The 13,670-nt window shown below is 42.3% G+C and overlaps 1 long non-coding RNA gene across 2 annotated transcripts; it reads left to right on the top strand.

Moving 5' to 3' along the window:
- The first annotated feature begins 3,758 nt into the window (after positions 1-3,758).
- Positions 3,759-12,966, top strand: LOC122214536. 2 transcript variants are annotated; one of them, XR_006199943.1, is made up of 4 exons: positions 3,759-3,976; positions 5,598-5,761; positions 8,431-8,821; positions 12,850-12,966. It is a non-coding gene; the product is annotated as an uncharacterized LOC122214536 (long non-coding RNA). The 2 variants fall into 2 exon arrangements; XR_006199942.1 differs by having other exon boundaries at positions 3,759-3,980.
- The last annotated feature ends 704 nt before the right edge of the window (positions 12,967-13,670 follow it).

Raw genomic sequence — 13,670 nt, 5'->3', positions numbered from 1 at the left:
GCAGAGAGAGAGGGATACACAGAATCGGAAACAGACTCCAGGCTCCGAGCCGTCAGCCCAGAGCCCGACGCGGGGCTCGAACTCACGGACTGTGAGATCGTGACCTGAGCTGAAGTTGGAGGCTTAACCGACTGAGCCACCCAGGTGCCCCCAGGTTGTGTCGTTTAAAACTGCGGTGACCACATTAGCAATAAACGTTAGATTATGTCTTGTACTTTTCTCAGAAGTCTTCAGCAGTCACCATTCTAGGTGTAGGACTAGATTATTTATTCATTTATTCATTCAACGTTTTGGAAGCTCAGTTCTCTGGAGGACGGCAGTTACCTTTCAGACAAAGAAGTAGCTATTGAGCTCTACTGTTTACAGGCTTTTCATGGTTCCACATCGCTTGGAAAAAAGGCTGCATTTTTGGCCCTTCACAATCTAGTCATCATGTGCCCCTGAAACCAAAGATGCAGTCATCTTTGCTCAGAGAGTAGACACATGGTGACAGTTACCTTTTTCCTAACAAGACTTTGCCCTCCCCTAACCCTAATACTGCCACTTTCTGCTTGTATCACTCTCTGGAATATGGACACACTTCCTTGCCTAGTTGTTTTTCAAAATTGGGATCAGGTGGTCCTTCTTCTGTAACCTGATCTTTATACTAAGAGCAAACCCTCCTTTGAGCTCCCTGTGTATTTTTTCACATTACTCTTATTAGACTTACCACGTCATAATTAAGACATTTTGTATGTGCTCTTTCCTTTCTTACACTGTAAATGTATATTCTGTTCACACTTCAATCTTCTCTGCCCCCAAACAAACTCAGTTCCTCTCCTGTATTCTGTTGTGACATCAAATGTTTTTTGCAATATTTATTACGATTGGAATTTTATAGTTGTGTCACTTTTGGATTAACTTGTGTCTTTTTTACTAGGTCACGAGCCAAAAGGGCAAGACAGATTTTGCTCACCAACTTATCCCTACTGCTGAACACTGTCCCTGATACATGATAGGTGCTAAAAATATTTATTGAATAGATGGGTAAAATTTTGTTGAATAAATGAATGAATCATAGATAATAGAATGTTAATCCCCTTCAGGAATGTTCGAAGCTTAAGAAGAGAAGACAAGAGAAGATAATGCTTTCTTCTACTGCAATGAACTGGTCTTGCCAATAATAGTGGAATTTTAAGGTGAGGGGCGACTTATTTTTTTTATCATATATTTAAAAACATTTTTAAATGTTTATTTATTTTTGAGAGAGAGAGAGAGAGAGCAAGTGGGCAAGGGGCAGAGAGAGAGGGAGAGAATCGAAGCAGGCTCCAGGCTCCTAGCTGTCGGCACAGAGCCCCACGCAGAGCTTGAACTCATGGACCACAAGATCATGACCTGAGCTGAAGTTGGACATTTAAATGACTGAGCCACCCAGGTGCCTCTCCCTGCAAATGTTTCTCAGATCTCCCTGCCCATCCCACTACTTATGCAACTACTGGAATTTACGATTACCTAGAGAAACTGAGAGATTAATTTCAAATTCTGGGCATCAGAAAGGATTGGATTTGCCTGTCGTATGGTAGCCTTTGGCATCGACTCCCTTGTCAGACAATCTTGTGAAGAGTCAGGGGACTCCCGTGCATTCCGTTCTTTCTTTTGGTCAAGGTCTTGATGGTAGTTGACAGTTAAAGCTGAGCTTTACCCAACAAGAAGGTTAATAAACTTCAAAAATGAGTCCAGTGTTTTAGAGCTGCTAGCTTATCATTTAATTATCTCTCTGCTGGTTGGCGTTGAACTGCAGTACAATGGTGTGTTTTTACCCCCGGCCCCTCGTATGAGTTCCTGTGGAATCGCAATTTAAACAGCACAGCGTGCCAAGTGTTACAGCCCCCTCCCTTCCAGTAAGGGCCTAGCCTATATTAAAAATCGCCTCTGCTCTACCTTTCTCCCTACTTCACTTTGATTGTGTATGTTTTTTCCCCCTTATCACAGAAGCAATACACATTTATAGGAGGGGAAAAAAAAGATAAGCAAAGGGAAGAAAATAAAAACACCAGCAATCCCACCAGGCAGAGACAGCCGCTGATAACCTATCAATTTATATCATTAGAATCGCTTGGGGAGCTTTTAAGGCATACCAATGGTTGTACGTCACCCCTGGAGTTTCTGATTCAAGTGGTCTGGAGTGGGCTTGGGCAGGGATCATTTTTTAAGGTCTGATGTGCAGGTGAAAACCATTATGTCTGGACATGTAGTATATCAAATGTATATTTTACCAAAACGGGCACTCTGTAATACAGTTTTATAACTTGATTTTATCATTTAATAGTTAATTACTAATGTCTTGCAATAGAAGGATAAGATATCTAACCCGTCTTTTTCATGGCCTCGTAGTATGGTTTGACTTCCTTAACTGTTTCCTTGTGGTTGGATAGGCAGGATGTTTTCACCCCTTTGCAAGGATGCAGAGTGCAGGAGTTGAGGGTGGAAATGGAAGCAGAGGAGGCTTTGGAAAGCTCAGTCACTGGTGCAGAGAAAACGAATCCAAGCTCATCTTGGGTTATGACGGATGACACAAAGACTGGAATTCCTTGGCTATAGAGCTATGATTTTCGGTGGGGAAATCTCTGAATAATTGCTTATTAGCCCTAGACATATCCAGAAACTCATTCAGTTACTTATTTCCCATTCATTCAATCAACACAAACAGAGCATTACATCAGGCCCCCTCCCCACACTGGGAATACAAGATGGGTAACATTTTGTTCTTTACCTCAAGGGGCTTATTATCATAAAAGGGCGGAAAGAGATATCCAAATAGCTACCCCGATGTTTACTGAGCCCTTATACTGTTCTGGGTGCTCTTCTAAGTGAATTTCCTCAGTTAATGTTCAACACCACCTGATGAAGTCACTTTTATAATCCCCTTCTGCAGGGGAGGAGACTGAGGCCCCGAGAGCTTACGTTGTTCAAGGTTAAAAAACCAGTGAGGGACAGAACCAGGAAATCAAGCTGAGGCAGTTTGGCTCCAGGGTCCAAGCTTGTAACCCCTGTATGCTGCTGCATTGATAAACATATCAAAGGACAGTAGATACCATAATAGGATTCATAAAAGAGGAAGTGGTGAGCTTTAATGTGGGAAGGAAATAAGGAGGAAACATTTCAGGAAATGCTTTGGAGCTCAGAAAAACTATTTCAGTTTCTAAAGGAAAATACCATGAGAAGGGAGAATAGGTAGACGTGTGCTCTCCGTATCCCTAATGTTGTAAATCCTGTTTGTTGAGAATATTTTATTTCTGGGGTACCTGGGTGGCTCAGTCGGTTAAACATCTAACTCATGATTTCGGCCCAGGTCATGATCTCACAGTTTGCGAGTTCGAGCTCTGTATCAGGCTCCACACCGGCAGTGCAGACCCTGCTTGGGATCCTCTCTTCCTTTCTCTCTGCCCACTCCCCACAAATAATAAATAAATAAATAAATAAATAAATAAATAAATAAATAAATACATAAATAACTTTAGAACATTTTATTTCCTCTCTACATCTGCTGTATCTATAGAAAGACTAATTGAGGTAGTCTTGTCGGTCTTGGATTGTGGGTGAATCCACTGATGCATCAATCCCTGGGACACTGGAGCCATCAGGCTGAGAAGGATGGGGCACCCGCAGTGGGAGAAAGGCCACGCTTGTGGCCCTTTGTCTAGGGGCTGATGAAAGTGTGTCACAAATGAATGGGGGGTAATGTCACAAAGGCTTTCCTCCTAAGGGAGGCCCCTGAATCAAGAGCACACAAGATAAGACTCTGGAGAAAAATCTAGTTTTTTGTTAGGTCTGGGGAGACTGCTCAAGGAGTTCTGATCAGTAGATTTATCTGGAGAGGTATTCCGGAATGCCTAGTGTTAAATTCCACATTGCTTTAGGTCCTTGGCTGTCTGGAGGAGGATGCTGGTTAGAAGAAGAATCCCCTGAACTCATCAAGCAAAAAATAAGCACAGAAGTAGGTATGGACAATAGGGGACAGAAAATCACAAGTGAGGATTAAAAAGCAGACCATCCCTGGGGGGTTAAAAAAAATCCTTATATATTTCTATACATTTTTAACAGATTAGGTTCTGGTCTTTGTTCCGTGACCATCTGGATGGGTTTGTTTATACAAATATAAAAGCAGGAGCTGTAGAGATGTGAATTTCTCTGTTACAATGTCTTGGGCTGAAAGTAACCAAGATCCTTCCCCAAATGGACTTAAAGATTTTAAAAAGTTTGCTCAGGAAACAAAGTCTAGAGGTAGATGGACTGCAGGGTTAATTGATTCAGCACTCAAGGAATTTAGTTTTGTTAATCAGTGTAAGTAATGCCACACGCTATGTATTAGTCTACGTGCGCTGTTGTAAGAAAATACCATAGACCGGGTGGCTTGAAAACTGCAGACATTTATTTACAATTCTGGAGATTCAAGATCAGGGTGCCCGCATGGTCAGGTTCGGTTGAGGACCTTCTTCTGGGTTGCACACTACTGAACTCCTTGGATTCTCACATGGTGGAAAGAGAGAGGGCTAGCTCTCTGGTCTCTTATAGGGCACCAATCCCATTCATGAGGGCTCTACCCTCATGACCTAATCACCTCACCAAGGCCCCACCATCAAATACCATAAGTTTGTGTATTAGATTTCAACACATGAATTGGGGAACGATACAGTCAGTCTACAACATGCTTTAACAAACTAGTCCCGAGATCTCCATGGCTTAACACAGTACAATACTACTACTCATTTGTGTAAGTACTCGATGAAAATAGATACTTTTATCACATCCAAGGATCTTGGCTTCATCTATGCTCTAGCTCTACCATCTTGAAGGCTTCAGAAGCACCCTAGCATGACCCAACCTGGAGATGGAGAAAGAGAAGGAATATGGAGGAACAAGCAGGAGATTTTAGAGTCCAGGTCTAGAAGCTACAACTATCATAGTCTATGGATCAGGACTCAATTCTTTTGGCACTAACTTCGCGGGAGGCTATTCAGTGTGATTTGCTATATGATCGGGAGGAAAAGGAAATGGGTTTGGTGAACTTACTATGTTATTTCTATCTCATTGGTTCTTTCCATTTGTCTGCGGCCATTCTCAAAGTCACTTTCCTCCTCCTGGTGGCAAGATGCCTGTAACAGTTTTAGGTGTCATATCAAACCATCATGGCTGAGGGAAGAAAAGAGACAGTCTCTTTTTTGGGCTATCTCCTATGAATGAGGACACTTTTCTTATGAGCCCCTCAGGAAACCTTCTCTCACCTGTCTCTTGGCCTGGATTGGGTCACCTGCCCCTACCTATGTTTGTCAATCACTTCTTTGATAAGTCAAGCCTGTCCTCAGAGTTGGGGATAGGGGAGGTCCTCTGAAGCACGTGGTTGCTTGGATAGGTGAATCCCTAAAAATCTCAGGGTTCTGTTAGGATGCAATAGAGGGAAATGTCAATTATCCACGCATCAGTGTGGTGTATTCTGCAAACTTGGAAGGAACTAAATTGGTTTCTCTGGGCAATGAGTGTAGAGGGCACTAAGGAGGTGGACTGGTGATCTGACAAGAGTTCTCATCTGGTTGCTCTCTTCATCCCTTGTCTTCTAGCAAATTCTTCCTTGCCCTCAGGATACTTTTGTAGAAACAGGAAAAGGGCTGAATTTTTTCCTCTGAGTTGACAAACAGCGAAAGAGAATATGGAAGTGGAAGCTGGTGATCGAGGAGAAATGAGAAATGGCAGAAACCATTGGGAAGGCATCATAAACCTTGGTGTAAGACTGATCTGCCTTTCATTCATTCTCTGTTTTTTCTCTCTCTCTTCATCCTATCCATTCGTTTGTTTATCCATCCCTGGTACTGGTTCATGTCCATGGTATATAAATGTTAACTCCCTGCCCTCAAGCAGCTCACAGACTGTGAGGGAGACATGCAAGTAGTCATAATATTGGGATCCAAGTATTCACAGGATGCTTGAAAGCAGCCCAGAAGTGTACTCAGTCCAGATTGACAGGCGACCCAGAAGGTTTCTGAAGGCTTAGTAGGAATAATGCACGTAGAATGGATAGACTGCAGGTGAAGAATGATACTGGATAAGGACCCTGGAGGCTCCAGTTTATGCAGAGTCCTGGGGTCAGGAAAGTGAAAGGTACCTTGGGAATACTTTGAGTAGTTAATCATGGGCAAAGTCAGAACAATGGCTGCTAAATGCTATGAAGCCTAACAAGGGGCTTGTTAAAATGCACTTAATGGAACCCATCACAGAGATTCTAACGAGTGAATCTGGGGTGAGATCCAGGAAACCGGCATTTTAAAGAAAAGTCCCCAGGTAACTCTAAGGACAGGTCATTCTACAATCCACTATGAAACAAGGGTGTTGTGTGATGTGCTGGACGCTCGGGAAAAAAAAAGCCGTGGTCTGTTGCTACTCAAAATGTGGTCCTTGAAGTCCTGGAGTGTCGTCACCTGGAGCTTGTTAGAAATGCAGAATCCCAGACCTCACTCTAGACCTTCTGAATCAGAACGCACATTTTTTTTTTATTTTTATTTAAAAAAAAATTTTTTTTAACGTTTATTTATTTTTGAGACAGGGAGAGACAGAGCATGAACGGGGGAGGGTCAGAGAGAGAGGGAGACACAGAATCTGAAACAGGCTCCAGGCTCTGAGCTGTCAGCACAGAGCCTGACGTGGGGCTCGAACCCACGGACCGCGAGATCGTGACCTGAGCCGAAGTCGGACGCTTAACCGACTGAGCCACCCAGGCGCCCCAGAACGCACATTTTAACAAGACCCTTAAGCAGTCTGATGAACATTGCAATTATTAATGCACCTCTGTGGAATTGGGGGGGCAGGTGCTACAAGTAAGTGGTCTTGTCGTTACTGGTTAGTTGCTGTATCTACTAAGTGATCGCAAGCCACTGAAAAGGTGCGGTTTAGGGAGTGGTGTGGTCAGATTTGTTCTTTCAATTGGAGATACTAATCGAGTATTTCTGTTTTGCTCAACATTCTCCCTATATTTTCCCTTTCTCTCTGTTCCCGAAAGTAGCCGGGCCTTTGACTTTTCCTTCAGTCTAGGTTTTTACCTCCATGATTGAGAACCAGTGTTGCCTGAAGACAATGCTTTTCTTGCCTTTTTGAAAGCCTAAGCTTGTAAAAGATATGGGACTAAGGGTCCTAGCTTATAGAGCCGAGGGAGAGTGTTTGAGGTCAAGGATAGAGAATAAGGGAGTATTCCTAGGAATTTGGACGTACCTAAATGTGGTGAAGCTCACTGGGGACTGGGATGGGGCAGATCCATCCAATGCCCCATTCCTGGGTTGGGGAAGAGTGATGTGTACACAGCAAACCCAGAAAAGGACCATAAGCAGAAGGGGTCTAAAACTAGTCCAAGATGGCTATGTCCCCAGCAAAGCAGGGCAGCCATAGAGTCTCCTTGGAGCAGTGTGCCATAGACGCCCTAGCAGATAAATAGACACGTCACCCTCTTGCTTGGGGTTGGGTAAGACCTTGGGAACCGGGTGTTTCTGGGAGGGCAGAAACACCAATGATGACCGAGAATTTCCTGAATTCTTGAAAAGCTAAGCCCTGGGAGTTAGACGATTTGATTTAAGTGAATAAAAAACATAGAATTTCTTGTCGTCTTGAGATGAGAGATGAGGTGCGACATTTAGAATGTTCCCCATAATGCTTCTTTTGTTGTGAATTTCAGGAGAGGCAAAAAATTATAGTGATGTGAACACAGTGGGTTTTTTTTTTCTTAGAATGAGAAAACAAATCACAACAAGTAACACATTTCAAAAAGCTGATAGATACCACAGACATCACACAAAATCCAGAAAAAGAGCATTATACTTTTATTAGTTAACTGCCTGACATATCTCCATAGTTGAAGAACTTTTCATATGATATTTTATCATATTTTTTTCATAGTTTATTTATTTATTTTGAGAGAGAGGGAGAAAGAGAGGGAGAGAGCGTGCAAACAGGGGAGGGATGGGGCGGGGGGGAGAGAGAGAATACCGAGTAGGCTCCACACTGTCAGTGCAGAGCCTGACGTGGGGCTCGACCTCATGAACCTTGAGGTCATGACTTCAGCCAAGATCAAGAGACAGACGTATACCTGACTGAGCCACTCAGGCACCCCTCATATTGTTTTTAAGGAGAGAATAGAAAGATATTAGAGATTCAATCTCTTCTCTAGCATATTTGATCAAAATTTGATTTTTACTATTTGTGGCTTATAACGGTTATTTTCACCTTCACACATAGCAAGATCATACGTTGAAAAAATTGTTTTAAAAATTGTTGTCAAATTTGGGAAAACCTCTATTTCTTCCATATTGTAAGCTATACGAATAGACAGAGTGTTTTGCATATGAGCCTCTGGCTCTATATGTTTTAATGTTTGTTTTTTTTTTCTTTTTAACATGTTTGTGGTGTCAGTTACTACAGGGCACATTCATACTGAGATATGGCCTCCGGCTCAGGACCTGCACATCACTACATGGAAATGACTATGAGCCACATAGATACAATTTACTAAACCCAAATTAAATCTGTCTCCAACTTGAACACAATTCCAGAGGTGCTCATGGTCATTCCAGTACTTCCAATAAAAGCAGAAGTGTGAAGGAAGCCACATGGAACGAGACAGAAACACAGGGTGCTCAATGGCAGAGTTTAGACTGTTGCCTCACCTTCTCAGTAAAGCGGAAACCTTCAAGAAGCCATCGGAGCTCTCTCCCTCTTTGACGTGGGAAGACTCAAGACAATGCATGCTGTAGTCATTGGCGCTGCCACGTTCCCATCATCCATCTGCCCTCTTTTCTCAGCTGTAAGTAACATTTCCAATAATGTTGGATGTGCTCCCCCCCCTTTATCATTTTGTAGTTCTAGAACGACAGGATTGTAGGAATTCTAAACTTGCAGCAGTTTTCAGCCTTTCTGTTTTCCATCAGGCAGCGCTTTACTCTTGCTTGGTGGAATATCCAGGGCCTCCTTGCACATTTGAGTTTGGTATTATCTTTGAGTATCTCTCATATCTTCTACCGGGTGGTTACCATGTCTCTCTGGTTCTTGAGTTAAGGATGACCAATACATGCATGCTTATCTGGGGCCAGCTCTATGGATGACATCACATACGTCATGCCTGCATTCATCTTACAACCACATATATGTGTAAAATGTCATCTCTTCCATGAATCCACTCTCTCGTTCTCTCCAAGAGCAAAGGGACTCGTGCTCTTCTGAATCTCCCTTCCTGTCGACTGATAGTAGCTGTTCTCAACCTTGGCTACGCATCAGAATCACCTGTGCGTTGTTTAAACCAATCACAAACAGGCAGGAATTTACCCCCAGTACATGGAATCGGCATCTCGAGAGGTGGAACAGAGGTATCTGCATATTTTTAAAAACTCTCCAAGTGATTCCGATGCACATTGATAGCTAAGTGCCACTGGTCCCTGTCTCTTGGGGGCTACTTATTCTTCCCCTCCTTATGAAGCCGTTTTCTGTGGATGTCACTCTTCTCTCCTTCTGGATTTAAAACTCGGGATCTTAACAGTCTGTGGCCCCTTTCCTAATAGTTCCTCCACCCCAACACATGTACACAGTCTCTATCGGTGCCATATACAAAATAGGTAATGAAAAAAAAATAGGTAATGATTGTGTTGACAAATGTGAGTATTATCCTACGTTTAACAGTAATAAATACTGCAGCCAGAGAAAAACGTGCACGGTATCTGATAAAGGAAGTAAAATAATCTTAACATCCCAAATTTTTAATTAAGGAAAAAGTTGCAAACATCCAAGCCCTAAAAAGTTCATTGAAGAAGACTTCGATGAAATTTTAAGTTTAAGTAAAAAATAAATGCTTTTTGAAATTGCAGAAACCTTTCATGTTCTTTAACAACAGATCAGTAAATATAGGCCACTCAGAAAAGACAAAAAGCCCCATACATTCGGTGTCCCTTCCAAGAGAAATCCTGTCATTTCTATCCAGGGCAGGCTACTTGATGTATGAAGTATGTTCCAGTTTACTTCATGAGATAGTCAACCTGGCCTTTCAACTGGGCCCAGCTGGAGATCTGCACGCGACTCCAAGATGAACAAAATGCACAAACGCCTTTCCAGCTCACTCTTATCTAAAATGCCACCAGGATTTACTCCTCTGGCTGAAAGCTCGGTGCCATGATCGAAATGCAAATCCTAGCTAAGAATGTCCTGCTTTGCTGCCCTGAGCACTTTTACTGTCTTGTTAAATTCTCCCAGAAGCCTGGGAAGAAAGGCTTTACAGATGAGGAGACTGACAGAGTGAAGTGTTGGATTTGAACTCAGACCATCTTGGGGTTTATGGGCTCTGCAGTCTACCAAGATTTTAGGAACTACTGTGATTCATCAAGCTTTTGCAGTCATTTCTCTGCGTGACCACGTTTGATCAGTTGCACGGCTGAGATTTAGTTTTGATGGGTGGAGGGAATTGCTGGGTCCAGAATTGGTGTGCTTGGGAAGGGGGGTGCCAAGGATCAAGAAAGGGGAGCCTCATAATAGAGAGGTGAGAAAAGTTCTTAGTCTCTCCCGAAAAATGTCACAAAATGGACCTTCCCAGTCTCATCTTGTGACGGTCTCCTTCCTGCTTATTTGATTTTAACTCTGTGTTTATGTCTTTATTGATTTTCACCTTTCCCGTGTCTCCCATTGGAAATGCTTCTCCTCTGCTTCCCCCCTAGTCTCCTAGCCTACTGCTATCAGGGTCCCCTTCTTCATGGAGAGTGAAAGTTCTTCAGGGAAACCTGTCCCTCCTGCTTAACTAGGCAAGACAAACCTATCACAATCACAACCTCTTAGAGCACTTTTGCTGGTCTGTCATGGAACCCTGATGGGGTTCTGTGTGAAACAATAGACCGGCAGGGGGCACACTTAAAACAAAAACAAATACTGCAAACAAAAAAAACGAAAACCAGGAATAAAAGATAAATGGAAAGGGGGCTTCTGGTTGTTCAAGACATGGGGAATGTCCACAGCCTTAGGCAAAGCTGAAACTCCTGGACTGGGTTAAAAAGAGCTCATCAGAAAGCAAAGTCTGGCCTAGGAGGGGATGAGTCAAGGGTGGAGAAGAAAAGCACATGGACTGGTTTTTTAGGCACCCCTACTATGTACTCAATCCCCAGACATCTATCATAGGCCAATGTGTCTATCTTGAGATGATCACGGAGGTGATGCTGGAGTTTACAAACCCAATGGAAATGGAACAATTCTCAGAACTGTCCCTGGAAGGGTGACGAGTACACTTCCAGAGGTTAGTTTATGCGGTCTCTTTGTGTGTCACCTTATCTCAGAGGTCAGCTTGGCTGCATCCTCTTTCCTTCAGTGATTTATAGAACATCCAAAGTTTTCTGGATCATTTTCCTACCAATATCTCGCCCAGAGAGCTGAGTAGTGGCTAATCAAGAGAAAAATGCCCAGGCCCAATTTTTGAGCTAGGAGTAAGGATTTGTGCGTTATTTGATATTAGGGTTCTGCCCTTACATTACTTATTCTTTGCAAGTAATCTTTTGCAAACCAGAAGCACTGACCATCAATTTTATGAGATACACTGCTCCGAAGTCTCCAGAGCATGGCACCATTTTTTTTTTTTTTTTAATTCTCTGATCTGTCTCATTGAGTTTAGTTTTAGGTTGTGATTGGAACTCCTAATTAATCTCTGCAAACATGGAGATGTGGAAAGGAACTCAGCAGAAAAGCAATTAAAGAGCTCTCTATGATTGTTTTTCCCATTAACCAAGTCTATTGAAATCACTAGGCCAGCTGTGGCAAGTCTATTTAATAACTTTCTTTTCATTTCCTGATTTCTTACTCAGTTTCTCCTGAACTCCTCATTCCTGGGCAGCCTGGATTATTGTTTGCTATTTCCGTCCATATGCTACTTTAAAATAATCACATGTGGATTTATGTTGAAGTCTGCCCCTTAGAACTGATTTCCTTGGCCAGCAGTTAGCAATGATGGAAACCAATGTAACAAAGGCCTGAGATAAATGATGAAGGGATATAAACAAGAAATGCATCTTCCCCTCCCCAGCATAATGTTCAATAAGGTGCTGAAATAATAAATTTTATTTTTAATTAAAAATAAATCTTTCCCCGAAAAGGCCCCTCATGTAGTGAGGCACAAGGGGGCAGTGTTACGTCAAATTACATTAAATTAAACTTCACGAAGATGTGATTCCTTGTGGAAACTTGGAGGGATTAGATTAATCATGATGTTGGAAATGAGAATCCCTTGCTAGTGGCCGAAAGAATGTGAATAATGCAAGAGGATAGTTCAAAACCCATCTTCCAGTGCTCAGATCCATGGACCATGCTTCATGTTAGCCAATAGACAGATCTGAGAAGAGGTGAGAGATTAATCTTCAGCGACTGAGCCTTATCAGGGACTTTGCAGGCCATGACACTCTTGAATCCATTCTTAATGGCCTTTGGATTTTAAAAGTCATGACAATATTTATAATTTGGTATTGTTCTAGAGAGCTCTAGAGAGATGGTGCTAGGCCAAAGAAAAGGTAGGGGGTGGGCGGGGGGAGATAGTTGAGAAAAAAACCTCATTATTGCAAAGGTTTTGTATCTCAGTGTTCTAGGGTCAGTGGACTTCAGGTCTTCCCTTAAGCATCTGGGCAGCTGAATGTGATTCAAGCTCCCAAGATGCATTGGTGTTTCAGGTTCTACAAGGTGCTAGCCAAGGGGTATGATTGGCCTTGAACCAAGTGGTCTTCCTTGTGTGGGCTTTGTCCCTATTTGCATGCCTCATATTCTTCTGGTATCTTCCTCCTTCCCTCTGGTTATCATGATTTTGTTTTCCCTCCACAGGATACTTCCATCTACTCCTTGATGATTCCTCAGAAAGTCTCTTCATCATCTTGTGCTTCATTTCTACACCTATAGAAATTGGTCAGAGTGAAACTATAAAGTTTACACATGAAATAAAATGAGGTGAGTCTTTAGCATAATGACTGACACATTTGTTTTTTAATAAATGGTAAATACTTGTATTATCACTCTGTTTCTTTCAGTCTGTGATATGAATGATATCACTTCTCTCATAATTTTAAGGTATTTTCAGCATCAAAATATCCTTATTTTTTTTAATGTTTAATTTTTTTTTTGAGAGTATGAGAATGAGAGAGAGAAACACAAGGAGGGGAGGGGCAGAAAGAGAAGGAGACACAGAATCTGAAGCAGTCTCCAGGCTCCAAGCTATCAGCACAGAGCCAGATGCGGGGCTTGAACCCACGAACTGTGAGATCATGACAAGCTGAAGTGGGACGCTTAACTGACTGAGCCACCCAGACACCCCTAAAAAAATTTTTTTAGAGAGATTTACTAAAATTAGGTTGATTCTGTAATTGCTAACTTATCATTCAAGCTGGGACACCTTTGAAAGTGAAAGGTAATGCTATTAATAATTATGCTAGAATAACAGGAATAAAGCTGGACTATCTTAGCCAAATCACGATGAATGGTCATGGTATTATACAGGTTTTGCTGAAGCAATAAATTCAGATTCGAAATGCAGGAAGCCTGTAAAATGAAGCTTTATGATCCAAGCATGCAATGAGAAATGTCCATTGCAGGAATTGCAGAGAGAAGGAAACATAGCCGTTGGAATCCTTTTCCCAATGTCATTGGAA

Source organism: Panthera leo, chromosome A2 (assembly GCF_018350215.1).
Source record: "Panthera leo isolate Ple1 chromosome A2, P.leo_Ple1_pat1.1, whole genome shotgun sequence".
Lineage (NCBI taxonomy): Eukaryota > Metazoa > Chordata > Mammalia > Carnivora > Felidae > Panthera > Panthera leo.
The sequence above is the reverse complement of the archived record's forward strand: the minus strand, read 5'-3'. Positions and strand labels throughout refer to the sequence as shown.